Source organism: Brassica napus, chromosome C6, assembly GCF_020379485.1.
Source record: "Brassica napus cultivar Da-Ae chromosome C6, Da-Ae, whole genome shotgun sequence".
NCBI classification, from domain to species: Eukaryota; Viridiplantae; Streptophyta; class Magnoliopsida; order Brassicales; family Brassicaceae; genus Brassica; species Brassica napus.
In genome coordinates, this window is record NC_063449.1 from 2125059 (window position 1) to 2151111 (window position 26053).

Consider the following 26053-nt stretch of genomic DNA (forward strand, 5'->3'; position numbering starts at 1 on the left):
GGAATCTTGCCATAATTTTGTGTGTTTCACCATTTCCTATGGCCTTTCCCAGGTTGTCCCGAAGGAGGTTTCTTCCGTGGAGCACACTCCATCCATGGGAGCAGGATGCAGACGCATCAATGTTCAGGAAGGATCTGTTATGGCAGTACTTTCCAAGAAGGGTTCTTGCCAGAAGACATGTTGGTGCCGTTACCAAACGCCATGCAATTTTTGCTAGCATGGCTTGGTTGAAGGTCTGAATTTTTCTAAAGCCCTAGCCACCAACCGATTTTGGTTTTGAGAGGTTAGTCCAGGAAACATAACAAAGTTTTCTTTTCTCATCAATCCCGTCCCACCAGAACCTAGTTAGAACAGACTGAATATGCTTGCATAGGCTGACTGGTAGCTAAAAGCAAGACATTGAGTAGGTAGGGATGGCCGTTAGTACTGATTTTACCATTGTCATCTTTCCTGCTTTTGATAGGTGATGAGTGGACCATTTTGCAGTTCTCTTCTTGATCTTATCTACCGTTGAGGTAAAGAGATCCTTCTTCCTCCTTCCAAAGTGCTTTGGCAAGCCCATATACTTCCCAGTTCCTCCTTTTTGTATATCTAGGATAAGCATTGTAGCATTTTTTATAGGAGCTGGAGTCTTAGAAGAGAAGGTGATTGATGATTTGTTGTTGTTTATCTTCTGTCCAAAGGCCAGTTCATACTCAAGGAGGATGTCTTTTAGTGCTTGGCAAGATTCTGGAGTAGCATAGCAGAAGAACATCGTGTCATCTGCAAACAACAAATGGTTTATCCATGGAGAACCTCTAAATACTCTCACACCCGAGAAAGTCCCCTGCGCTCCACCGCCTTACATAAACATGTAAGTACTTCTCCACATAAGATGAACAAATAGGGCGACATCAGATCCCCTTGTCTGATCCTTCTCTGAGGAGTAATAGAACCATACACAGCTTCATTGATTAAGTAGGAGTAAGTTACAGTTGTAATGCATTGAATAGTCAGATTGATCCATTTCTCGTGGAACCCCAGTCTCTGAAGTACTTGTATGATAAAATCCCACTTCAAACGGTCATAAGCCTTGCTCATGTCAGTTTTCACTGCCATGAGGCACTTTTTCTCTGCTTGTGATGTCGTTAGGTAGTGGAGTACTTCGTGTGTAATGAGTACGTTTTCTGAAATAGCCCTCCCAAGAATGAAAGACGATTGGGTCTCTGAGATTATTTAGGTTAGGACAGGCTTTATGCACATAGCTAGCAACTTTGATATGATCTTGTACAAAACATTGCATAAAGCTATTCGTCAATAGTCTAAAACTTGTTTAGCTCATGTAAACTTGGGAATAAGTCTCACATGTATCTTATTCAAAGAAGTAGGCATAGATCCCGATGAAAAGGATTGTTGGATCTCTAGGACAATAGCTGGTCCAACTGTTTCCAAATTAGATTGAAAGAAAGTTGCAGAGATGCCATCTGGTCCGGGTGCCTTGTCTGCATGAATAGCTAGGAGAGCTTTAATTTCCGTAGGAGATGGGCCTCTGATAAATAACTCGTTCATCCCCCTTGATCCGCAGGGTTCCAAGGCGTTGAAAACAGTTTGTGAACCCGCAAAGGAGGCAGAAGTGAAGAGCTTCGTATAGTATTGGGAGATGATTCTTGCAATATGTTCCTCTTCGAAATCAGGTACCTGTGCTTCATCTTCCAAAACTGTCAATTTGTTTTTTGTTCGACGTCCTCTTGTAACTGCATGGAAGTATCCAGTGTTGGAGTCTCTCTGGGTCAGCCAGATGAGTTGCCTACTCCTCTACCTCCAAAACTCCTCCGATCCTCTGCTTTATAAGCCACTAGCAGGTGCATGTTTATCTCACCTAACATACTTTGATCATGGGTTGAGGCTGTCATAGCCTCCTCCAATTGGTGCTTTAATGAGATAATTTTCTTTTGACTGTTCAGCTGTGTTTCTGGACTGCACTTTGAGATAGCCTTCCGACATAGAGCTAACCGAGATTCCACTGTTAGGTGTGAGAAGTTGGACCAGATATCAGATATTAGCTTTTTGACTTCATCATTGTCCTTTAGGCGTCTGTCATATCTGAAAATCCGATTGCCTTTTTTCCTTGTAGGGTCCATAAACGACAGCAAGGGGCGGTGATCTGATCCTTCATAGCGCAAGTATTGGCTCCTGCAGGAGGGATAGAGCTCTGTTCATTCCGTGTTGCTGATGTCCCTTTCCAAACGATAGTGTACGAGGTGGGTGCGTCTAATTCCCATCCACGCGGGGAAGTTTCCCAATTGCTTTAGATCAAACAGTTCGTTCTGAGAGAGGAAAGTTCTGAAGGAACATAAAGTACCCTCCGCTCTATCAGGCCCCCCTTGTTTTTCATTATTGTTGATTATTTTATTAAATTCACCAGTTAGGAACCAAGCTTCTCGTGATTGAGGTTGGAGATTTGTAATCTCTGACCAAACTGCTTGCCTCTTCCTGTGGTCATGTTCCCCATATACAAAGGTGGCATGGAAGGAAACGCCTTTGTAAGTTATTCTAGCGTCGATGAAGTTGTTTGTAGAAGATAGTATGAACAGATCGATCTCCTTCCTCCAAGCTAGGTAAATTCCTCCTCCTCCCGGACTATGAGGTGGAACTAAGGAGCCGGGGGTGCAGGATTGTAAAAATCCTTCTTCGTTTTTGAGATAGCTGGAATCAATTGTGTTCTTGGTTCTACTGACGCTCTTGAGGGTCCTGTTGTGTTGCAGGAAACCCTTCTAGAAGTATTCCCAAGTGTAGTTTATCTGGCCAAGGCCCCTTGGTGTCTCACTGGTGATTGATGAGCAGAGGAGATGTTTCTCTTCCTGGAGTTAGCTCCTCTGAGCACTTTAGAACTCGCTCTAGCTAGTCTGAACTTCGCAGGTACATGTTTAGTTTTCTCTGATCTACCAAGTTTGAAACGGAGTTAGTCTGCGTGGTTTGAGCTAATTGACTGTGTTCTCCATCTTCCTCTGGGGGTAGTTGCACAAGTGGCAGTATAGGTGCCTCTGTTCTTATTTCAACACTGCCTTGTCTGGGTGTAAGGTTTTCAATTGGGGATCTTGAGAAAGGTGAGTAGCTCGTTCCTTGCACAATTATCAAGTCTTATCTTTCATCCCCCTCTTCTACTTGATAACCTTAACTGGGGGGATTTTGCACAGGTTGTAAAGCCCGAATGGTGGAATCCGCAGGGGGACTCTGGTAGTTACTTGAGCTTGGTCCTTGCTCTGGGATCTCACGAGCTGCCTCTGTTGCAGCCACAATGATACTAGCAGCAATTTCCTCCAATAAACCTAAGGCATCTCCTCTCAGGACTCTTTGCTTCCTTGCTTCTGCCTCCGTCGGATCCACACAACTCAGATACTGCAGCGTCACGTGGTTAAGATCTTCCATCACCTCATTTGTTTGAATTTGCTTAAGAATTGGTTGAGACTGACGGTGAGTTACGTCTTCTTATAGTCTTCCTTTGCAGGTGTAGTATGGAGAGGCATCCCCGTGTCAGGTCTTCTCGGAATTACTTCTGGTTGTTTGACATGCCATTGATTCATCTCTCTATGGGGGAGAAGAGGCCTGTTCCTTAAATCTCTTCTTTCCACTTCTTCCCGATGTCTAGTGAAAGGAGGAGAGGAGTATTGTGTTGGTTCCTCTCGCCCAGTTCTTATTGTCCAGTCGGTTCTTGTTTAGTTTTCAGTGAGTCGTCTGCTCCATTCCGGCGGTGGAGGGTTCCTAGTCTGTTTGGTGCTGACTCTGCTTCCAAAGGCATTTCCATATCTGTCTCTTCTGCTTTGGAAGTTCGTTTGTGGGAGGTTGCTCTCTCTTTCGGAGTTCTCTTTTCAACTTCTCCCCTTGTCTTACCAGTGCTGTAGAAGGTGACTGCTCTCTGGACGAAAGTAGATTATGCCTTGGGACTACACTATCCATGACATCAGTGTTTTGAGTTCTCTTCAGTTTTGTTTCCGCATGATATACAGGGCAGTAAGCAACCGGGTGGCATAGTGAGAAGCATAAGAAGCAGTGGTTTTCCTAATTTTTGTACTCCAGGGTAATGATGTTTTCTTCTCCTGATTCATACTCCATGATATATTGCTTGACCAAGGGTTTTAGACCATCAATCAGTACTCTCATCCTTGTTGTTTTCTTTGTGAGTTCGTGGTGCTCCAGGTCACCTAACTCAAAGCCCACATTCCGAACCATTTTTTCATGCCAGTAGTGTAGTGGAATAGCTTTGATCACAGAAATCATAGATAAATAGATGAAATTGCAATAAAATAAAATATAAAAAACTAAAGGAGTTCCAGGAGGACTCTGAAGGAGTTCCTCCTTTCTCTCATAACCTAGAACTATGAATTAAAGAAAGCGTGTAACCGTCAACAACGGCTTAGAAATACATAAATAGGGTTTCTGATCGTCCATGGATATTTTGGTAACTTTGTGTGGCTTCTGGGCTTCAGTAGGTCTTGAAATATGCTTGTCCTACGTTCTGACATCACCGTCGATCAATGGCAAGGGTGCACCATCGATCGACAGTCCTTCATCTCCTCGAAAGCTTCCTCTCGCAAGGTAGACTGACCACTCATTAGTAAAACGGGCATAACGTCTGCTATAAGATGCTGATTGACCTCAAACCGGTAGCATTGGAAAGCTAACTCAAACCTATATATTATATCTAAAGATGGGCTCAATATAACAGTAGGAAGGTCTCCATACATAGCTAAACTTTTGACGCGTCTGTGAAGCTCTTCACTCAAAAGGCTCCAAAAGACACCAAAATTACCACTTTCCTCCAAATAGTACATGAACCTGTAAATACTCTAAATAGACTTTATATCGTAGTAAATATATATTTAAACACTTATAAACCATGGCTAAAAATGAGCAAAATCAATGGTCTATTATAATTGTAAACAATTATGACGCAAAGACTTAGATGAGGTTAGAACTGAGTTTAGTACCCCATTTGGATATAGGTCGGTTCTTTGGATATCATTTTCTAGGTTTCGAAAAGGTCTATGTATCATTAAACATGTCAAATTTGAGTTGGGTTCTCCTAGATGCGGGTGGATACGTTTCTCACGTAAAATCATGAATTTTTTTTGGATATATCTGGTTTTGGTTTGGTTATTTTTAGCTGAAATTATTCGAATATGTTCGAATATTTTATATCCATGTTACCAAAACTTATCAAAATAACTAAAAATATCCACTTCTTTAATAGTTCTTATATATGGGGACAGTTATGCTTTTTAAAAAAACTATTCCTACTTTTCGTGCCATGATTATATATATTCCTCTATCATCTCAAATTATTAACTATATATATATATATATATATATATATATATATTATATTTCTATGTACATGGGTCATAACTAAGAAAACATACACTATAATAAAAACGAACTAGGTATATGGTTTGAAGTTGTGACAAAATAAAAGGATATATGGTTGGGTCGATGATCTATTTCCCAACCAAAACTATCATATAGCATCAAATCCCCACCAAACTATGACCTAGTGTGAGATCTCCATAAACTGAAAGTTGTAAACTTATTTCTTCTCGGATTAAAAGTTTAAAACTTATTTCTCTACAAATCTTGGTTTTATCCGGTGTATTGTTAACCAAAAATATTTACCAAAAATTTAACCGATTAAATTTAACTAACCAAATAAAAAAAATCCAATTTTAAAGAAAATCCTGACTCGAAAACAATTTGACCCGGTTTCTTTCTTCTACACCCGACTCTTAATTTTTTTTCAACTTCTTCTTATTCAGACCAAACTAAGAAGAACAAGATAATGGAGGATTTAGTAAATGGAGATTATGTACAGGTATGCCACTAATAAGATGGTGCATGAGCTGAAATTGAAAATGGAGGATTTAGTTAATGGAGATTATGTGAAATTAAGAGGAGGATCAGGATGTTCTTGAGGGTCTGTGTCGTCTATCTGGTTTTGGGTTAAATTCACCTCCCTCGTCGCTTGTTTGGGTGGATTGGAATTTGTGATTATCAAATAGATTGCTTCGTTTCTGTTCAAAAATGTGGATATTTTTATTTTTGGGTTTTGATGGTTGAAAATTAGGGTTCTTGCGTGTTTAGATTGAGCATATGTATAAGGTTATAAGCATTGAAAGCCAAATTTTGACGCTTTAAGATTTCCCCCAAATCTAGAATATGTGTTCATGAGCTATGTTTTGTGTTCTTCATCGACCATGTTTGATTGTTTCAAAGAATTTGGACATTTGTAATGTGAAGCTTATGAACGGTAATCTTCATATATATCATAGAAGAGTGGCTACATCATGATTATATACAGATACGACTAATACTCTAGGAGCTCTGTATTTACATATGTTACCATAAGTGTATTATGAGAATATTACAGACTTGATAGAGAGGGATCTAGTATCCTTAACACGCCCCCTCAAGACGGAGAGGGTTCAGCCACTCCAATCTTGTTTCGTAGTTCAGTATATCTTTGACGAGGAAGCGGCTTTGTTAGTGCATCAGCCAACTGGTCTTTTGTATTGACGTGAGACACTCTGAGCATTCCATGTTGTATCTGGCCGCGGATGAAGTGGTAATCAAGAGCAACATGTTTCATACGGGAATGAAACACCGGATTGGCACAAAGAAAAGTAGCACCGAGATTGTCACAGTATATGACTGGAGGAGAGATTAAGACGATACCCAGTTCAGTGAGCAAGTTGCAAATCCATCTGATCTCTGCTGATGTGTTTGCCACCGATCTGTATTCCGCTTCTGTACTTGAACGGGCAACTCCAGATTGCTTCTTTGCAGTCCACGAAACAGGTGACTTTCCGAGATAGACAATGTGAGCATTTGTAGAGATGAAATCATCAGCATCGCCTGCCCAGTCAGCATCAGAAAAGGCATGGAGACTGAGAACATTCCGAGCTGAGAAGTAAATGCCATGAGAGGGAGTAGCTGCAAGATATCTCAGAATTCTTTTTGCTGCCTGCCAGTGAAGATCAGTGGGTCGATGCATGAACTGAGAAAGTCGGTTAACAGCATAAGCGATGTCAAGGCGTGTAAACTGTAGATACTGAAGACTTCCAATGAGTTTCCTATACTCCTTTGGATCATCAATGGCAGTGCCAGACCTCGATGTTAGCTTGGGAGCAGAAGCCATGGGCGTACAGACAGGGTTGGCATCTTCCATCTTGTATTGATGTAGGAGATCAAGGATGTACTTCCGTTGAGATAGGTGAAGGCCACTGCTGGTTCGAGAAGCTTCAATGCCAAGAAAATAATTGAGTTCCTCCGGGTCTTTAACTGAAAAACGTGAGGCAAGAAGGGTCAGAATCCGCGTGATGGCCGCCCTGTTATTCCCAGTTATGAGAATATCATCAACATAAACTAGCAAATACATTAGTTCTTTCCCATTGTTATAGATGAAGAGGGACGTGTCCGCCAGTGAGTTTTTGAAGCCAAGACTGAGGAGAAAGGTTTGAAGTTCTTCGTACCAAGCACGGGGTGCTTGTTTGAGTCCATAGACAGCTTTCCGAAGACGACAAACATGGGATGGTTTGTCTCGATCAATGAAGCCGGGTGGTTGCTCCATGTAAACTTCCTCTTTCAGAGTTCCTTGAAGGAAGGCATTATTGACATCTAGTTGTTGGATAGGCCATGATCGAGAGACTGCAATATCCAGGATAAGACGGATTGTGGTCGCCTTTATGACCGGACTGAATGTAGAAGTATAATCACGCCCAAACTGCTGTGTGTAGCCTTTGGCAACGAGGCGGGATTAACAGCACTTATCACTCCCATCTGCAAAGAACTTATTAGTATAAATCCAGCGACAACCAATGATATTTTGATGAGCTTGACGAGGAACGAGCTCATAGGTCTGGTTGCGAGCAAACGCATCCAATTCAGTTGACATAGAGCCTCTCCACCTCTTATCAAGTAACGCTTGGTTCACCGTCCTTGGTTCAGGAGGGTAGTTGTTGGTGTATCTAGCTGAGAGGTTGAGTTTGGTTTTTGGTTTGGAGATGTTATTCTTTTGACGGGTGGTCATGGGATGTTTATTTGCTATTGTCGGGGCTGGTTCTGGAGGAAGGGAGGAAGACGACGAGGGTTGAGAAGATGGATTTGTGGTTGGGCCTAAAGGGTTTGTGGTTAGGTTTTCAGGTTGGGCCTGAGATGGTTGTGGGCTTCGTTGGTTTGGATTTGGAGAAGAATTATTTTGGGTGTATGGGCTTGGGTTGGTTTGGTTTAAAGGAAGAGGGCCGGTTTGATTTGAAAGATTAGAGTTAGGGATCATACCTGATTGTGTTTCACGAACAACGCCACCGTCTGAGTTCTCCGATGTCACCGGCGGTGGAGAAGCTATCCTCGGGGTCCCCAGAGATGGCACAGTAGAGTCAGCGAGTGGCGGTCTGAGGGGAATAAGAGAGTGTAAAGGTTCATTTTGCTGAGGTGAGTTGGGTTCGGAGGAAGCTCGGGGTTTGGAAGATCGTGGAAAGGGGAAGACTTGTTCATCGAATTGAACGTGTCTGGAGACATAGATTCTCCCTGTTGTCGGCTGGAGACATAAATAGGCACTCTGAGATGTGGAGTATCCCAAGAAGACACACGGAGTAGAACGGTTGTCAAGTTTATGAGTGCTGTAAGGGCGAAGCCAGGGAAAGCATAAACAACCAAAGATCTTCAGCTTGTCAAAGTTAGGAGTGGTTCCAAACAGCTTTGCAAATGGAGATGTCATGTTCAAAACCGGAGTTGGGAGACGATTTATGAGATAAACGGCGGTGGAGAACGCATACGTCCAGTAGCTGCGAGGCATTCCTGCGTGAGATAAGAGAGAGAGTCCGGTCTCAACGATGTGGCGGTGCTTGCGTTCAGACACTCCATTGTGTTCAGGGGTATGGGGGGGGAGAAGTGAGATGAGATATGCCGGCTGCAGAGAGGAAGGACTTGAGCGCCAGGTACTCTCCACCATTGTCTGAGTATAAAGTACCGATTTTGAGGTTGAACTTATTCTCCACAAGAGCTTTAAAAGCAGTGAAAACCTCACGGACTTGGGACTTGGTTTTCAAGGGGTAGAGCCACGAGTACCGTGTAAAATGATCAACAAAGACTACATAATATTTGTAGTTGTCGACAGAGATCACAGGAGACATCCAGACATCAGTGAAAATATATTCAAGAGGTTTGTTTGAGGAGATTGAGGTTTGAGAAAAAGGTAGTTTATGGGATTTATTAATAGAACAATCTGGGCACAACGAAGGCTGTGAAGAAGAATGCAACACTGGAATAGAAAACTTTGAAACAATAGTTTTTAAAGTAGACAAAGAGGGGTGGCCCAAGCGATCATGCCAGTCTTTAAGAGTAGGTGTAGGTTTGGTGGAGACGAAAAAGGATTGAAGGGTGGAAGGGGAAGCTGGCCACTCGTATAACTCATTCTTGGTTCTGCCGTGGAGCAATGGGGCACCCGAGGATAGATCCTTCACCTGAAAGTGAGCAGGGAAAAATTCAACGGAGACTTTGTTAGCGTTACACAACCGATATACTGAGATAAGGTTCTTGTGAATGTTAGGAACACAGAGAACATTAGTTAAAGACAAGGGTTTAGAGGAAGAGGGAAAAGATAGTGAACCAGTGTGCGTTATTGGCAGAGGAGAGCCATCGCCTATGAGCACAGCATCGTTGCCATTGTACGGTGAGTGCAGAGCAAGGTTGTCAAGATCGTTCGTCATATGGTGAGTGGCCCCACTGTCGAGAAGCCAGGAGTTGTTCAGAGTGGTTGCACCAAGAGCAAGGTTCGCACGTGGTTGCCATGGTGGATAGGCGTTGTTGACGGAGACGCTACCAGTAGAAGAACCATGACCATGAAACTGAGGACACCTGCGTGCGCTATGGCCCTGAACTCCACAGATTTGACAACGCCCCTGGTATCCTCCTTGTGAACCTTTTTGATACTTGTTGTTGTTGTTGCCATGCTTGTGTTGTTGATTGCGGTTCCACTGTTGATTGTTCTGAGGCATGCGTGGCTGATTGTAACGAGAGTTTGGCGGCTGTGTGGAAGCAACATTAGCAGTGACAGGAATAGCTGCAGGTTCCTTCAAGGAGGTGAGGAGCTTAGCTTCCTTGTTGAGAAGCTTCTCATGAATTTCCGTCACAGTAGGTGTGATGTCACATCCTTCTAACTGATCCACAATTGACTTGTATTCTTCAGGAAGACCACCAAGGATGTATTCAACTTGATCTTCATGCTCAATAGGTTTCCCAAGGAGTGCAAGTTGATCAAATCTCGTAACAAACCCTTGCAGGTACTCATCAATAGTCTTTGTACCTTTTGTCCAGCCCTTGATTTGGAGTTTGATCTGCTGGATATGACCCCTTGTAGGTTTGGCATATGTGGAGGTGAGAGTGGACCAGATCTCAGCAGCTGTCTTCGCAGTGGATACAATAGGTTGGATAGTGGGCGTAATGGCACCTATTAGACCACTGAAAATAAGACGATCTTGACGGGTCCAAGTAGTGAACTCGGGATTCGGTGTGGTGACTCCGTCGTTGACAACAGTGGGGGTGGCGGTGGGTTGGAGCCATCAAGGTGACCAGAAAGTCCATAGCCATCCAGAAGAGCCTGAATCTGGATACTCCACATGAGAAAGTTGTTTGAGGAAAGTTTGGTAACATTGGACATGTTAATGTGAAGGAGCGCTTTGGGTGTGATCTCAACGGTTTCAGCAGTTGTGGTGGACATGGTTGAATTGAGGAATAAGAAGAAGCAAAGAAGAGGGGGATCGAATAGATCGAGCAAAAGAAGAGAAGCGGAGAGATTTTAAGAAGAAAAACTTTAAGAAGGCTCTGATACCATATGAACGGTAATCTTCATATATATCATAGAAGAGTGGCTACAGCATGATTATATACAGATACGACTAATACTCTAGGAGCTCTGTATTTACATATGTTACCATAAGTGTATTATGAGAATATTACAGACTTGATAGAGAGGGATCTAGTATCCTTAACAAAGCTTTGGACCTATTTTCGGGTGAATAAGAAAAAAAGTCGAAAAGAAAAGGTGATTGGGTGAAGAAGAAAGAAACTGTGTTGGATTGTTTTCGGGTCAAGTTTTTATTTAAAATTGGATTTTTTTTATTTGGTTTAATTAACTCTAACTGGTTAAATATTGTTTGGTTAACAATATACAAGATAAAACCATGGTTTATGGAGAATTAAGTTTTGAACTATCGATTAAAGGAAAAATAAGTTTGTAACTTTTAGTTCAGGAAGAAATAAGTTTACAACTGCCAGTTCATAGACATATGACACTAGATCTTTGTTTGGTGGGGATCTGATGCTATATGATAGTTTTGATGGGGAAATTGATCGTTGACCCTATGGTTTGAAAAAATTCTGGTGATTTGAAACCATATACAATAATAACAACGAACTAAAATTTGAAACAAGCTGAAATTACGTGTAAAAGAAAAACATGGCATAAGATGTCATAACTAAAGCAGGCATTTTCATTTACATTGAGTCAAAATTTACAAAACCTATTTTTAATTGCATGACAAATTATTATGTATAATAATAACGTTATTATCATTCTATATGAAATCAAATAATGAAAATGTAATAAAAAACATATAATTTTATCTATTTAATTACTATTTGTTTACTAAACAAAATTGTAAATATACTTTGTTATTTAAAAAATAATTAATAACTGTTTAGGAATAAATTACAAAATTAATGTGTGAAATCGCTACGGCACAAGTCTATAGTTATGCAACATCAAAAATTCATTGCAATTATCAAAACCTCTTAGTAAAATTTTTTAAAAATATTTTACCCAAATATGATTACAAAGAAAAATATAAATATAAAAATTAAATTTCTAAAAAATATGTAAAACAAAAAATATACCCACCCTTTTAAAGGGCGGATCAGAATCTAGTTTTTGGTTTAAAATGGGGTCTTGGGCCACATATTTTAAAACATCAGGTTAAATTTTCGTATGTGTTGAGTTTAGGTTAAACAAAAATGATTTAAATATTAATAACAAAACCAACTAATCTTGATCAAAATCCGAAGTAAATGTCGATAAAAATACAACTCATCAAACCCCTAGACTTGAATCTTTATTTATAACACAACGAATCTAGGAAAAATGAAATGTTAAATAGAAGTATGTTAAATAATTTAAATACGATAATAGTTTATAATTGTTCTTAATAAGAACAATAAAAAGAATAATGCATGTAGTTTCCAAAGTATAGAAAAAAGAAACATTCTATACATATTTTTAGTGTGTTTATCTATTATTTTATTTAAAATGATAAGTTTTGTGTAGCAAAATATTTTAAGAATATACTATATATGTAGTAACAACTGATAACAAAATAAATAATTACTTATAATACTAAAATTATTATATAATATTAATGTTGAACAAGATATATTAACCACATTTTTATATAACTCAAAATATATAATATCAAAACATAAAATTATATTTAACATGTTTTCTAACAAAAAAAAATACATATAAAATAAAATAATACTTACACAAAATTTTTTAAATGTTATCAAATGGTAGATGAATTACATACATTTATTTTCCTTACCTAAATATTCGAAGGCGATATAACATTCAACACTATTGAAAATATATTAAAGAGATAAACAATTTTAAATTGATCCACAAAGAAATGGAAAACCCACATGAACGTGGGGGTTAAAATCTAGTTGAAAATTAAAAGAAAAAGCACTATGTTTGATTCTTCAGATATGCTAACTCTGTGTCGTTACCTGAGGCTTCGCTTGAGGTGATGTCTCATAGTTGTAGTGAGGACAAGACACGCGACTTGTACCATGTCGCTGAAAAGGGTCAGTGGGAAATATCGTCACTACGAGTTACATCGGTCGTTAAGAGCAACTGCAACAAAACAAACATGTTTTAGTTTTTCGCATAACTTACGATTTGATCAGTTTGGTTATGTATAAAACCATTGACGTTTAATGTATTCTCATCGCAATAATTTGCTTAAAACGTCGTTTCAACCGTAGATACCGGTTAAGTAAAGAATCTCGTAAATTCGAGTGTGTGGCTTTCGTCGTTTCTATTTCACTTCCAGATTTGTTGGAACGTCTGGTAAGTGATTAAACGATTGAGTGAAAACACAAATCCAAAAGAGAAAATTTAAGAACAAAAGATCAATGATATTCTTAAAATATTATTTCATAAAAGTGGCATATATACACTAAGGGAACATGATCTTTACACAAAGATATTCAGCTTTGATATGTCAAATATATGATACATGTGACTTGAGGATACAATACGATGGCTTATATATATAAGATGTGATATTCCACATTTTTTTCGCCAGCAATGATTCTGGTCTTAATATGTGTATGATGTGATTGATTTTTGTCTTTTTTTTGTCGTTGTTCCTTTAATGTCAACTAAAATTCCTTGCAAGTCTGTTTTTTTTGTCGTTGCTCTTTTTCCCTTTGATAATTAGTTAGGAGGGTGTACAAATCTGTTGGGAAACAGGAAGATTTCATCACCTATAAAAGCAAGACATACGAAGGCCATAAAAAACATACGAAGGCCATAAAAAACATACGATACAAAGCTAATAACAAGGAATAGAGAGAGGTCAAGATCATAGAAATAAGTTCTTTGAATTCTTTTTCAGTTATCATACTTGTGATTTCTATTTTGTTATTGTGAAAACTCTTTTGATATTAATAAAAGAGTAAAGTTTGACGTTTGTTTTATAGTTGTTCCGAAACACAAATAAGGATAAGAAAATCCTTACGAGTGGTATCAGAGCAATCAAAGTTAGATTGCAGTGCTTTAAGGATGACTACCACAACAATCAACATGGATAGGTTCGAAGGAACCGGAGACTTCTCGCTCTAAAAAGTTTGTATGATGGCTCACTTTGGAGTTTTAGGTCTAAAGGACATACTAACCAATGAAACACTTCTCATGGATCCACCAACTACCAAGGAGGAAGGAGAAGGAGGTACGAAGGATACAGGAGAAGGAACCAATGGTTCAAGCTCAAAAATTGATCTCATTAAGCTCGGGAAATCAGAGAAGTGAAAGATCTCATAGTGGTAAACATAGGAAACCAAGTTTTAGAGAAGATCAGCCATTGTGATACAGTTGCTTGATATCACTCAAATTACCTTAAGAAGTGACTTTTACTCTCTCAAATAAGAGGTTCAGTTGTATTACTTAGGGATCGAATCCACAGAGACTGTAGGATTACACAATAGATTTGTAGAATGAAAGCTAGATGGTTATGATTAAAGCAGTAAATAAAGCTAAGGTTCGGTCAACAAGGTAATTGTTCAGTTTATTTTAGGTTGTAAACAATTAAAGATGAATAGCTAGATTCAGGTAATTTCTCAGGTGTGACAAGTATGCCTTCTATGAATTATCATGAATTTATAAATATTAATTGTTCTTGAACTCATATTTAAACTATAATCTATTAACTTCCATTTATTTATATTATCTAATGTCTAGATCTCAGATTTCAACTTCCGTTTGTTAATCATGAGAAAGTGTCAATCGATGTTTCATATGAATATCGATCGATACACCTTTCAAAACGTCTGGCTTGCAAAGCTGGCGGGCATTCAAAGATGGCATGCGTAACAGGCTCATCTGGCTCTCCACATCACGGGCAATAGTTATCGCATCTCATGTTACGCTGTTTCAAATGTCTCGTTACTTCCAATTGACTTGTTATCAATTTCCATATAAGATAACATATCTTTTGAGGCGATTTTATCTTCCAAGCAAAGGCTTGAAACTTAGTTATACTGGGTTCTAGTATCTCCTTCTCTTTTACAGCCACTAATATGTTTCGAGCTACCAAATATCCCGATTTAACTGTATATTGGTCATTTTAAGTGTAGTTCCAGCAGAATGTGTCTCGGCGATGAGTTGAGCTTCTGGATAAACTCCTTATGAAAGGTATATCACTAGGGGAAACATAATCCTCTAGCAATCAAACATTCCATTCATTCAATTCCTGGTCAATTGGATCGCTGACTCTGATATTTGGTTCAGAACCGGGGCTGAATGGCACACCGGTCTAGCTGGTGTTGTGGGAATCCAAGGATCCTCCCACACCCTTACCTCATACCCATAATGTATCTTATATCTGATTCCCAATAGCAGTAGCTTCCTGGCCGCTGAAATACTGGTCCACACATAGAATGGGCTGCTCACAGAGACTGTCCGTAAAGGCGAACTCACTCTGTAGTATCTTCCCCTCAAGACTCGAGCCACTAGCGAATCAGGGTATTGAATTAGCCTCCATAGTTGTTTTGCTAATAAATCCAGGTTGAACTCTTGGATCATACGGAAACCAATCCCACCTTCCTCCCTTGTTTAAACATATTTTTTTCCATTTTGCCCAGTGAATTCCTCTCTTTGGGGGATTTGAACTCCACCAGAATTGTGCAATGGCCCTAGCAAGGTTCTCACATATCTTTAGCGGAAGCAAGAAGCTAGACATCACATATGTCGGGAGAGCTAACAAGATAGATTTAATCAAAACTTCCTTTCCTCATTTTGAAAGTCATCTACACGTCCATCCATTCACTGTATGCATTAATTTGTACTTGAGAAAAGCGAAGAATTTGCATTTCGATCCGCTAATATCTTCATGAATTCCTAGGTATGTCCCCATCCCTCCTTGCTACTGGATTCCCAATGTATCTTTAATCTGCTGTGTAACATTTGCGTTGATCCTCTTAACAAAGAGTAGAGAGGATTTGTCAAAATTAATACATTGCCTTGATGCTTGTCCGTATTTCCTGACTACTTTCATCACTTCTTCACATTCACGGGGCTCCGCCTTACAGAAGAAAATGCTATCATCAGAAAAGAGAAGGTGGGATACCAAAGGACACATGCGTGTAATGCGCATCCCCGTTATCTTCCCTTGATTATTTGCATGATTAAGAAGGCTAACGAGCGCTTCCGTGCATAGAATAAAGATGAAAAGAGACAAAGGATCTCCTTGACGTAGACCTCTTTCCGGAACAATATTTCCCCTTGGTTGCCCATTCATGAGCACCTTGTATTTGACCAAAGAGATGCATCACATTATCCAAGTAATCCAAGTTTCTGAGAAACCCATCTTCCTCATAATAGCCTCGATAAATGACCACTCCATCCTATCATATGCTTTACTCATGCCCGTCTTAATGACCATCCTTTTATTACGTCTGCTTGGTTTAGTTCTCAGAGTATGAAACATTTCTTTGGCAATCATAATATTATTTGTAATCGGTCTTCCAACAACAAAGGCTTACCGGGTTTCTGAAATTCTCTCTGGTAAGACTTTCTTTAATCTCTGGCATAAGACCTTAGAGATTATCTTATTACTGACATTGCACAAGCTAATGGGCCGAAATTGTGAAATCTCATTGGGCCTAGTTGTCTTCGGGATTAGGCAGATATTTGTATCATTCAATCCATTCGCCATTGTCCCCGCGAAATGGAATTGATTAACCATATTAGTTAAATCATCCTTTACAACGTCCCAGAAGTTTTGATGAAAGAGGGCTGTCATCTCGTCTGGACCCTGAGCCTTCTACGGATGCATAGAAAATAGTGCTAATTTGACCTCCCATTCAATGACCGGACCTGTAAGATCCTTATTAATTGAATCAGTAATCGTCGAAGACACCTCAGATAGAGCCTCATCTATATCTTCTGGGTTAAAAGACTCAAAGATTTGTCTGAAATAACAAGTAGCAATGGCTACCAGTCCATCCTTGTCTTCCACAATACTTCCAGTTGCATCCAGCAGCTGTGTGATTTTATTTCTCGCTCTCCTTTGCTTTGTTAATTAATGGAAGAATTTTGTGTTCCTATCTTCTTCTTTTAAGCAGAACACTCGACTCTAGCATCGGACGATGATTCGATACCCATAACCTCATATACTTTATAGCAGAATGAGGAAACTTCTCGTGCCAATCCTCATTTCCAACAGCTCTGTCTATGCGGCATCTAACAGTTGTCCTTCGTGCTCTCTTTTCTACTCATGATAACATGTTCCCAGTAAATGGGAATTCAAACATTCCACAATCACTTAACATATGCTTAAAAGGTAGAAACGAGCTATCAGACCGGTGGCTTCCGCCTTCCTTCTCATTATGACCTGTTATCTCATTAAAATCTCCTATCATAAACCAAGGTCCGGTTCTTGTTGTTGAGAAACACGTAAGACATTCCCAACTAAATTTCATAAAGCATTTTGTTCTATCAGTGACTGCCTCAATGTCAATCATTCTGTTATTCAAAAATAAAATATTAACTTGAAATTCATCCATATAAAAAAGAGATAAACCTCCGCTGAGACCAAGTGGCTCAACGGTAAACAAATTATCAAATCCTAAGTCGGTCTGAATGTTTTGCAACAGCAGCCTTTTGTTCTTCGTTTCAGAAAGGAACACAAGTCCTGGGTGATTCTTCTGACACATCTCCGTAAGGCGTCGAGCTGTGAGGTCGTTCCCTATCCCTCGACAGTTTCAACTGATTGTCTTCATGGATGTTGTTGTGACGGGTATTTGGAACCTATCAAACCAACACCCTTCGAAGAAGCATCTCCCTTTGTAGAACTTTTTCTCGGTTTCCTTGATGAAGCATGATGATTAGCCAGGCTGTGTCTATCACTGCGTCCCGAAGGAGTACCTCGATGGAGGAACTGAGTCTTCTTACTTTGAATGCCCAACGGAGCATTCCTTCTAGTCCCCCTCTTCTTGCTTTTAGATCTCTCATGAGATGCTGAATCAGAAGCTCTCAATGGTTCAGCGGTTGTGGACTTTTTCACCGCTTCCATCTTCATAAGATTAATACCTAGCAAATCTTCATCTTAGCATAAGTAGTGTATTAATAAGTATTTTAATTACTACAATGGGAGTCAAAATAAATTCCCGTATAATCTCTGACTAATTGATTCGGCGCGAATTCCTATATGACCATACTTTGAATAGAGATTATACTTTACCATAGAAAAGTACCCGGTGAGACTAGAAGTACTGCTAACAAAAACAGCATAGAGATTAACTGCATAAAGTTATTCATTCTTTCAGTAAGCTGTTAATCAAAAGAAAGAAATATGCTTCGGATTGAACAAACCAAATTATTGATACTGGGATTAACTTGTAACATTTAGTGTTCAAATGTCACCTTTTATATTACACATAAGTATAAAAACTTAAAATATCAAGGTATATTATTTATTATATATATTACTTATAAATTAGAAATGAAGAGCAATAAAAATGTAGATTGTATCTGATTCTAAGAAACAGATATGTGAAGTTTCATTTGTTCCTTTATATATTTTGGACTGAGTTCTACTTTAGAGTCCATGGGTTTATAAATTTTGCATATCGACATATAAAAATATAATTAACAGGATAATACTAACAATAAAGGTGCTGGAAACATTGTCCCAGAAAGAGGTTTACATCAAGGAGATCCTTTGTCTTCTTTTATTTTTATCTTATGCACGGAGGAGCTTGTTACCCTTCTAAATCATGCAGAGAACCAGAAGAAGATAATGGGTAGGCACTTATCACGTGCTAGCCTTCCGATGTCTCACTTGCTATTTGCTGAGTATAAACTTTTCTTGTGTAAGGTGGAACCATGTAAATATGATGAAGTTATGAGAGCAGTAAAAGTTTATGGGAAAGCATCGGGTTAATTTATTAACTTTGAGAAGTCATCGCTTCTTTTGGCAATAGGGTTCCGAGGAGTATGAAGCAAGAAATAAAATCCACTCTGAATATTGGCAATGAAGGTGGAATGGAAACCTATTCGGGGATTCCGTAGGATATAAGTGGATCAAATTGTAGGTTATTTGCGATCTTAAAAGACAGACTTGATTATAGAATCAATGGATGATCAGCTAGATGGTCCACAAAAGGCGGGAAGGAGGTTCTTATAAAGGCTATATCTTTAGCACTGCCAACATATGACATGTCTAGTTTTCTACTCATGTTGGATATTTGTGAAAAATAGGCAAGTGCCATTGCACTTTTCTAGTGGAGCTCGAATCCGCCCAAACTAGGAATGCACTAGGAAAAGTGGGAGAAACTGTGTTGTCCAAAAGAGGAAGGTGGCATTGGATTCAGACTAATTTATGAATTTAATATGGCTTTACTAGCAAAACAGCTGTGGAGATTGATACAGTTCCCAGACCCTCTTCTCGCAGGAGTTCTCCATGAAAGGTACCAATGTCTATACTCGCCTTTGTGAGCAACAACTGTTGAGATTCCTTCTTACGTTTGGACGAGTTTGATGAAGTTATACCTTTATTTACCTTAGGGATCAGATAGAAGGTGCATTCGGGGTTTCAGATACGAATATGTGAAGATCCTTGGATCCTTACGCTCCCTGCTAGGCCAGCACGACCTAATGCACCAGTGGTTCATCCACGCATGACAGTGAGTGAATTTATCCATGGTAAAATCATACCATTTCTGAATGCCTACCTGCCTTATAGACTTGGGCTCTCGCTTTGATAACATTGTGTCGAAGAATTTTCTAATAACAAGTGTGTTCTCCAATTTGGATTATTTTTTCTGGAGGAAGAATGAAATAGAAGATCCAAAGTTAGATAGAGATCCTTTTCCATGGATAATTTGGTATCTCTGGAAAGCTCGTAGTGATAAACTGTTTAGAAGAATCACAAGAGATCCATAGGAGAGGGTAAGACATGATCATAGTGAATGTCATGTATGGTTTGATGTGAACTCAAAGAACTCAGACGACGCCTGCCCGCAAAACCAAACAAGGAATACACAATCCTTATGCTTGCAGTATATTTTTTCGGTAGATGGATCGTGGACTTCAGATGCTCAGTACAGTGGGTTTGGTTGGGTATGGCTAGATGAGTCTAGAGACGAACGGCTGCTAGGTCTGAGAACAAAGAGAGATGCTCGTCACCTTTGAGTGCATAATTGGATGCACTTGTTAATTTGGTCTATGGAGAATATGCATCAATACACGACATGTCAGCATTTTAGGTAAGACTGCAAAGACATCATTTCAATGATTCAAAACCCGTCAGCATGGCCAAGTTTTTAACATAATTGGCGGATATAGCTTCTTTACAAAGAAAATTCCAAAATTTCAAAATTACACACATACCAAAGAAGCAGAACCGGACAGCAGACTTTTTAGCCAAAATTGTACAAACTTTTCCTAGAAGTTTAGTTTTTGTTTGTTGTTTTATTCCAATCTGGATTTTCAGACCATCTCTTGTTTAAGTCATAGAATAACCTTTTGGTGTCGGGTTGGAATATATCTTCTAAAATATACTAATTATTATTTATTTCTGTGCTATATGTATCTTCAACTTATTATTTTTCTTCTCCTTATAAATTTTGATTATCATATAATTCTCTCCCTAATATGTTACTTATATACAAAAACATACATTTTTCAGTGTACAACGTGTTTTGAAAATTCTGGATATCGGTTAGAGAAATTAGGAATCATGTGCATTGTAGAATATAAATTAATCTAATACATATAGCAATAATATAGCTACAATATTCTGTATATTTTGTGTAATATTAAATTATCTATCCCTGACCAATCACAAAGCTTGATTAACTTTTTTTCGTTTTTCTTCTTCCCCTCTGATTTTATTTGATCTTTGGGGTTTCAAATAATTAGATTCAGTTAACTATTAATAATAGGAATTAAAAACATATTTCTTTTCTCACATATGCCATATTTGAAAAAATTTCAAACATACATAAAATTTTTCTGCAAAATGTGTAAATTGATCTTAACAAGAAGGATGTTCTATTCTATATTACTTTTATAGAATAGTCCATATTTATAACAAATTCCATATGAATACAGAGCAAAATGACTCTCTCGGTCATGTGCTCACTTTTACTAAGAATCTTTATTAAAAAAAAAATAATTGTTGATTAAAAAAATTTGAGCTATTTTGGTGGAAATTTTTTTTTTACGTTTTACTTCTATGAAAAAAAAATCTCCCAAAATATACCTTCAATTAAGTTAAACTCAGATCCTATGCCATCATACTCACAATTATCTCAACCTCGACTTGTTACTCAAGTCATGAGTCGGTCTAAAGACATATTAGTATGAAAATGTGGCAAACAATAAAAGTTTCGAAAATAAAACGTGGAAAACAATAATAATCGCATAATTGAAAATAGTTCACTTTTATTTCACTACAAGAAAAATGGGCTTTAATAGCAGCGAAGGATAACGTTTTTTGTCTTTCTGCTATGGTTGACATACCTGTTAGTTTTAGATAGCGTTTGTATGTTTAGAAACGCAATGATAGAGTTGTATATTTAAAAACGCTATGATAGCGTATTTTTAGTAGCGCATTATTAAAAACGCTATCTTTGACTTTTTAAATCTCTAAATCCTAAACAAGTTTTAAACCCTAAACTTTAAACATAACTTCAAAATCTAACTATTTTAATATCAAATCTTAAATTTAACCTCAAATATTAAATATAAACTCAAAAACTATTTCTTTTTCAATAACTAATCTTAAATCCCAATACCCTAAACCTTTAACTCCAAAACCCTACACTCAAACCTTTATTCTAAACCCATAACTTTAAATCTAAAATCTAAATTCAAAAAAAAAAACTTAAACTTAATTCTTCAAATAAATTCAAATTTATTTTCGAATTTTAACTTAAATTCTTAACCTTGAACTCTTAACCTTATATACTCAAATCTTATATATCATAATAAACCTCAAACCTTCAATTTACACATTTAGTTATTAAACTAAATCATAAATCACATATCTAATATTCTCAAAGTTAAACACCATACTTTGAGCTTACATTTTTAAAAATTTAATATGTTTAAATTTTAAACCTTTAAACTAATTTTATTTACTATACTCTTGTATTTTAAACCCTTAAACTAATTTCATTTTACATTTAAAGTAAATCATAACTTATAAATAATTTTAAAATTTTCAGTCTATTATTTGAAACATTGAACCAAACTATAATTACATTAATTATATATTTTTTTCGGTCGAAATTATATAAATATTTAACTTAATTATTATATGTTTGGTTTATCTTTTTCTTTTTTTTCTCATTGGTCAATATCTTAAACATAAGGATAGCAATCTTGACCACTGAGTATTTTTGATCCTATGGCTAGAAATCACACATCTCATATCTCAATCTCTTTCTTCCTTCTTTTCTTCATTCCTTGTCTCACGATATCTCTCTCTTATTTTTTTTTTGTTACAGATCTAAATCTGATCTTATCAAAATCTTTTTAAATTCTTTGGATCTCTTCTTCCTCAATCACCACCACCACACGACGACCCGTTTGTTTTCGCCGTCCCAGCATCACAACCACCACCACACGACGACCCGTTTGTTTTCGCCGTCCCAGCATCACCACCACCACACAACCACGGTTAGAACTCATCTCTCTGTCTCTCTCTCTCTCTCTCTCTCTCTATCTGTTTTGAACTGTATTATTTATTTTAGGGATGGAGGAAGCAAGGCAAGGCAGGTATGGTGGCTGGAGGAGGAAGATGACGGCTTCATATTCAGGAAGAGGAAGCTGACCGCGAGTTGGTGAGGAGGCGACGAGATTAGGTCTAGATGGATGTGACGTTTGCCTCCTCTCTGCAACTTGCCTCTCAAATCCCACGATGAAGAAGAAGAATCATGGCTGGATACTGATGAAGGTCATGGAAAAACACGAAGACGAAGGTGGTGGTGCGGCCGGTAGATGAAGAAGACAACGAAGTGGTGGTGTGTTTAGTTAGTAATTAGGTTAAAGCCTGGTTTAGTTTTTGGTTTATTTAGTTTGTTGGTTTATTATTTAATCTGATTTTTTTTTTGTATTTTTGTAAACCAATTTAATTATAGATAAATTTAAGTAATAAAGAAAATTTGATTCTATGAATAATTTTAATTTTAATTAAGTTTTTATTTTTAAATAATTAAATAATAAATAATTTTAAAATAAATAATTCTAAAATAAATAAATTTTAATGTAAATAATAACAAAAAATTCATACTATTAAAAACTTTTTAATTGCATACAAAAAAACGCTATAATATATGACAATAAGATAGCATCGCAAAAAACCGCTATCTAAAATGCTTGACCTATTATGACGGACGATGATACAGCGCTTCATAAACTGCTATCGAATTGATAGATAGCGTTTTTTCGTCCGCTAATAAAAACCATTTTTCTTTAGTGTTTCTTCTCTCCGATAGGAGAAAATGAAATGCTTTTAACATTTTGGTCAAAGTAAATCATCAAATTGCTTTAAGTTGGAAAGATCGAAGAACACTTTGCTTAACTTTGTTATGCTATAAAGCCATTTTGTAGATAATAATGTAATTATAACTCTGAGACTAGTGATGATCTTGGTCAAAGTAATCTTCATTATTGCTTTCATTTACACGTGCATATGATTATAAGTATTTCCATCTCATATTATTGATGTTTTAAAGTGCCTCAATATTGTTCTACTTTCTTTCTTTCTCTCTTTTTGGGTCAACACATCTCCATTATTTGTTGCTCAACAGTTCTTAAAGAGAAAATCATCTTCTAAACAATCTTTAACTGCAGTATTTTTTTTCACTTTACTGAAGAAGCCAATCAAAGCTTTTCTTATAGTAGTTAACACAAGAAACCAACTAAAGATTCTGCACCTTTATCTCAAAAGAGAAACAAAAGATTCCACAATGCTTACACCAAAAACAAAAAGATTCCACAATGCTTTACTTTTATTTTTTTACGCAAGAATAATAAATAATTATACATAGTTTTTTTGGAAAGTTTACTAAAATGACACAAATTGATTGTGTTATTACTAAATGACTCATATTTTTGAAAATTATTAGAATATTTTCTGGTCGAAATTGCCCTTATCCATAGTTATAACAAAAAAATACATTACCAAAGTACCTTTAATATTTGATCGACGACAGATTTATTTTCAAAAATATAAATCTATCGAGTAATAAGTTTGCTTAAAAAATCTGTATAGGAAAATAAATCTATTGTTAAAATGGTGTCAGACTTTTTTAGAAACGTCAGATTTGTTTGTACGGCAGAGTTATTTGTCCGATTTGAATAGAAAAAAGATTTTTAAGAATATATCTGTCGAATGAGGTAGCAGATTTGTTATAAATGGTAGATTTTTGTGGTCAATTTATTTTTTTTATGTACAGACTTATTTCTTTATGGTCGACTTATTTTCTCATGGCATAGTTATATATCCGATTTAAAATTGTTGGTAGATTTTTTGTTTAATGTAGTGACAGATTTTTTATTTATGTTGTGGTGGATTTATTGACGAAAATCTGGGTTTATGTAAACCAAACTTAATTTAAATTTGAATTTCGACCCGTTTTATATTAATTTCGAATCTGGTTTATTTTTAGGTTATTTAAGATCAGAATTAGATAAATTTTTGGTAATTGTTTTCTTTTCTTTCATCCTTTTTTCTTCCTTATCAAGTTATTCCTTTTCATGGTGGTTTAATCACTTGTTGCAATCTTTATTGCTTGAAGAAACATGGATCACAAACAATATAAAAACATTTTCAATGGATCCCGATCCATTCTTACAATAAGAAATTATTATTACAAGTGGGGAGAGATTAAAAACATCAGTCTTCTTTATTCTAAATAAAAAAACTACAAAGAATGAATAAATTTTTTTCTGGTACTATCTCTTCCACTCACGATGATGGAAATCACAATGCATCGCAGCTCAAACAAATACATTGCATTTGTTTTCTTTGTTAGTGTAAAAAAAAATGAAGATGTGATCTATTACTACCCCGCTGTGTGCTCAAAAGAGGACGTGGATGACATCAACAATTTAAACTGTTTACAATGCCAATAAACTTTTAGGGAACAACACGGTATTTGATTTCTTTTGTTCATTCCAAGATGCTAAAATTTTGAGTGTTACAAGCCCCGCAACTAAAATAGAGAAGAAACTCAATCAGTCAATCCCCATCTCAGCACACTCTTGATCATGTCCTGTCTTGAGCATGTTTCAGTCTATTTCTCTTGTTTTGTCTTGAGTAAATTTCACCCACACGAGAGAAATTGAGAATTTAATCCTATACGTCTTAACCTTGGCCTCATAATCCAAATCTGATTTTCTATCCTTTCTTGGTTATAGTCGGCATAAGTCACCAAAGGAGAGCATGATACACCAGCTCTCCCGCTGGCTACACCGGAAAACAATACATCTTCATCTTCTTGATCGTTTAAATAACTCTTGTTGTGAATTGGTGTTTTCCCAACTTTGTATAAGCGCGGAGGATACATTCTAATGGCAGAAGATGAAGCCAACCTGCAATAAACAATGAACACGATCGGCTACAGTCAGTACAAAGTGTCAATAGTCATTGCTGTCTTATATAGAAACAAAGGTTTTTCAATAAACAACAAACCCAATACCGTATTGCTAATCTATGAATTCAATGCTTAGTCGATTTTACAAATAAACAGTTTTTGGATTTCAACTTCAGAGGAAAAGGGGATTTGTGAAATAGGGTTTTCAAAATTAAAAATGCAATCAGTCAAATAATGTTAACAACAAAGAACATCAAAGAGAATTCGGCCAAAAAAAGCACGAACTTTGCACAAATTGCCAAAAGAAACATGTACTCGAGCCTGACCAAAAAAACTCTTTACTTTTGTTGACTTTTTTAGTTTATTAAGCAACTTAGGATGGACTGACCATATTAACACACCGTGAACCCACAGTTAAGAGAGTGTTAACTAGACGTTAAATGTTGCCATTAAGCCATTAGGTAACACGACGTCGTTTCATCCATTTGTTTTGTTTAAGAAAAAATCTCAAGACGACGTCGTTTTGTTTAATTAAAATTGTTGTTCGATTGAATCGAACTCCTGCACTTGTGGTCCTTAGGGGGTTTTTGCCACTGAGCTAGTGGAATTTTCGAGAGATTACCATAGAGATTTATTTTTATTG

General features: G+C 37.2%; 2 long non-coding RNA genes across 2 annotated transcripts; both read left to right on the forward strand.

Moving 5' to 3' along the window:
- Positions 1–350: 350 nt before the first annotated feature.
- On the forward strand, positions 351–4765 carry LOC125589060. Its single transcript, XR_007325265.1, has 3 exons — positions 351–515; positions 684–1841; positions 1944–4765. It is a non-coding gene; the product is annotated as an uncharacterized LOC125589060 (long non-coding RNA).
- A 16270-nt stretch (positions 4766–21035) lies between these two features.
- Positions 21036–22981, forward strand: LOC125589061. The gene is made up of 2 exons (XR_007325266.1): positions 21036–22489; positions 22564–22981. It is a non-coding gene; the product is annotated as an uncharacterized LOC125589061 (long non-coding RNA).
- Positions 22982–26053: the final 3072 nt, after the last annotated feature.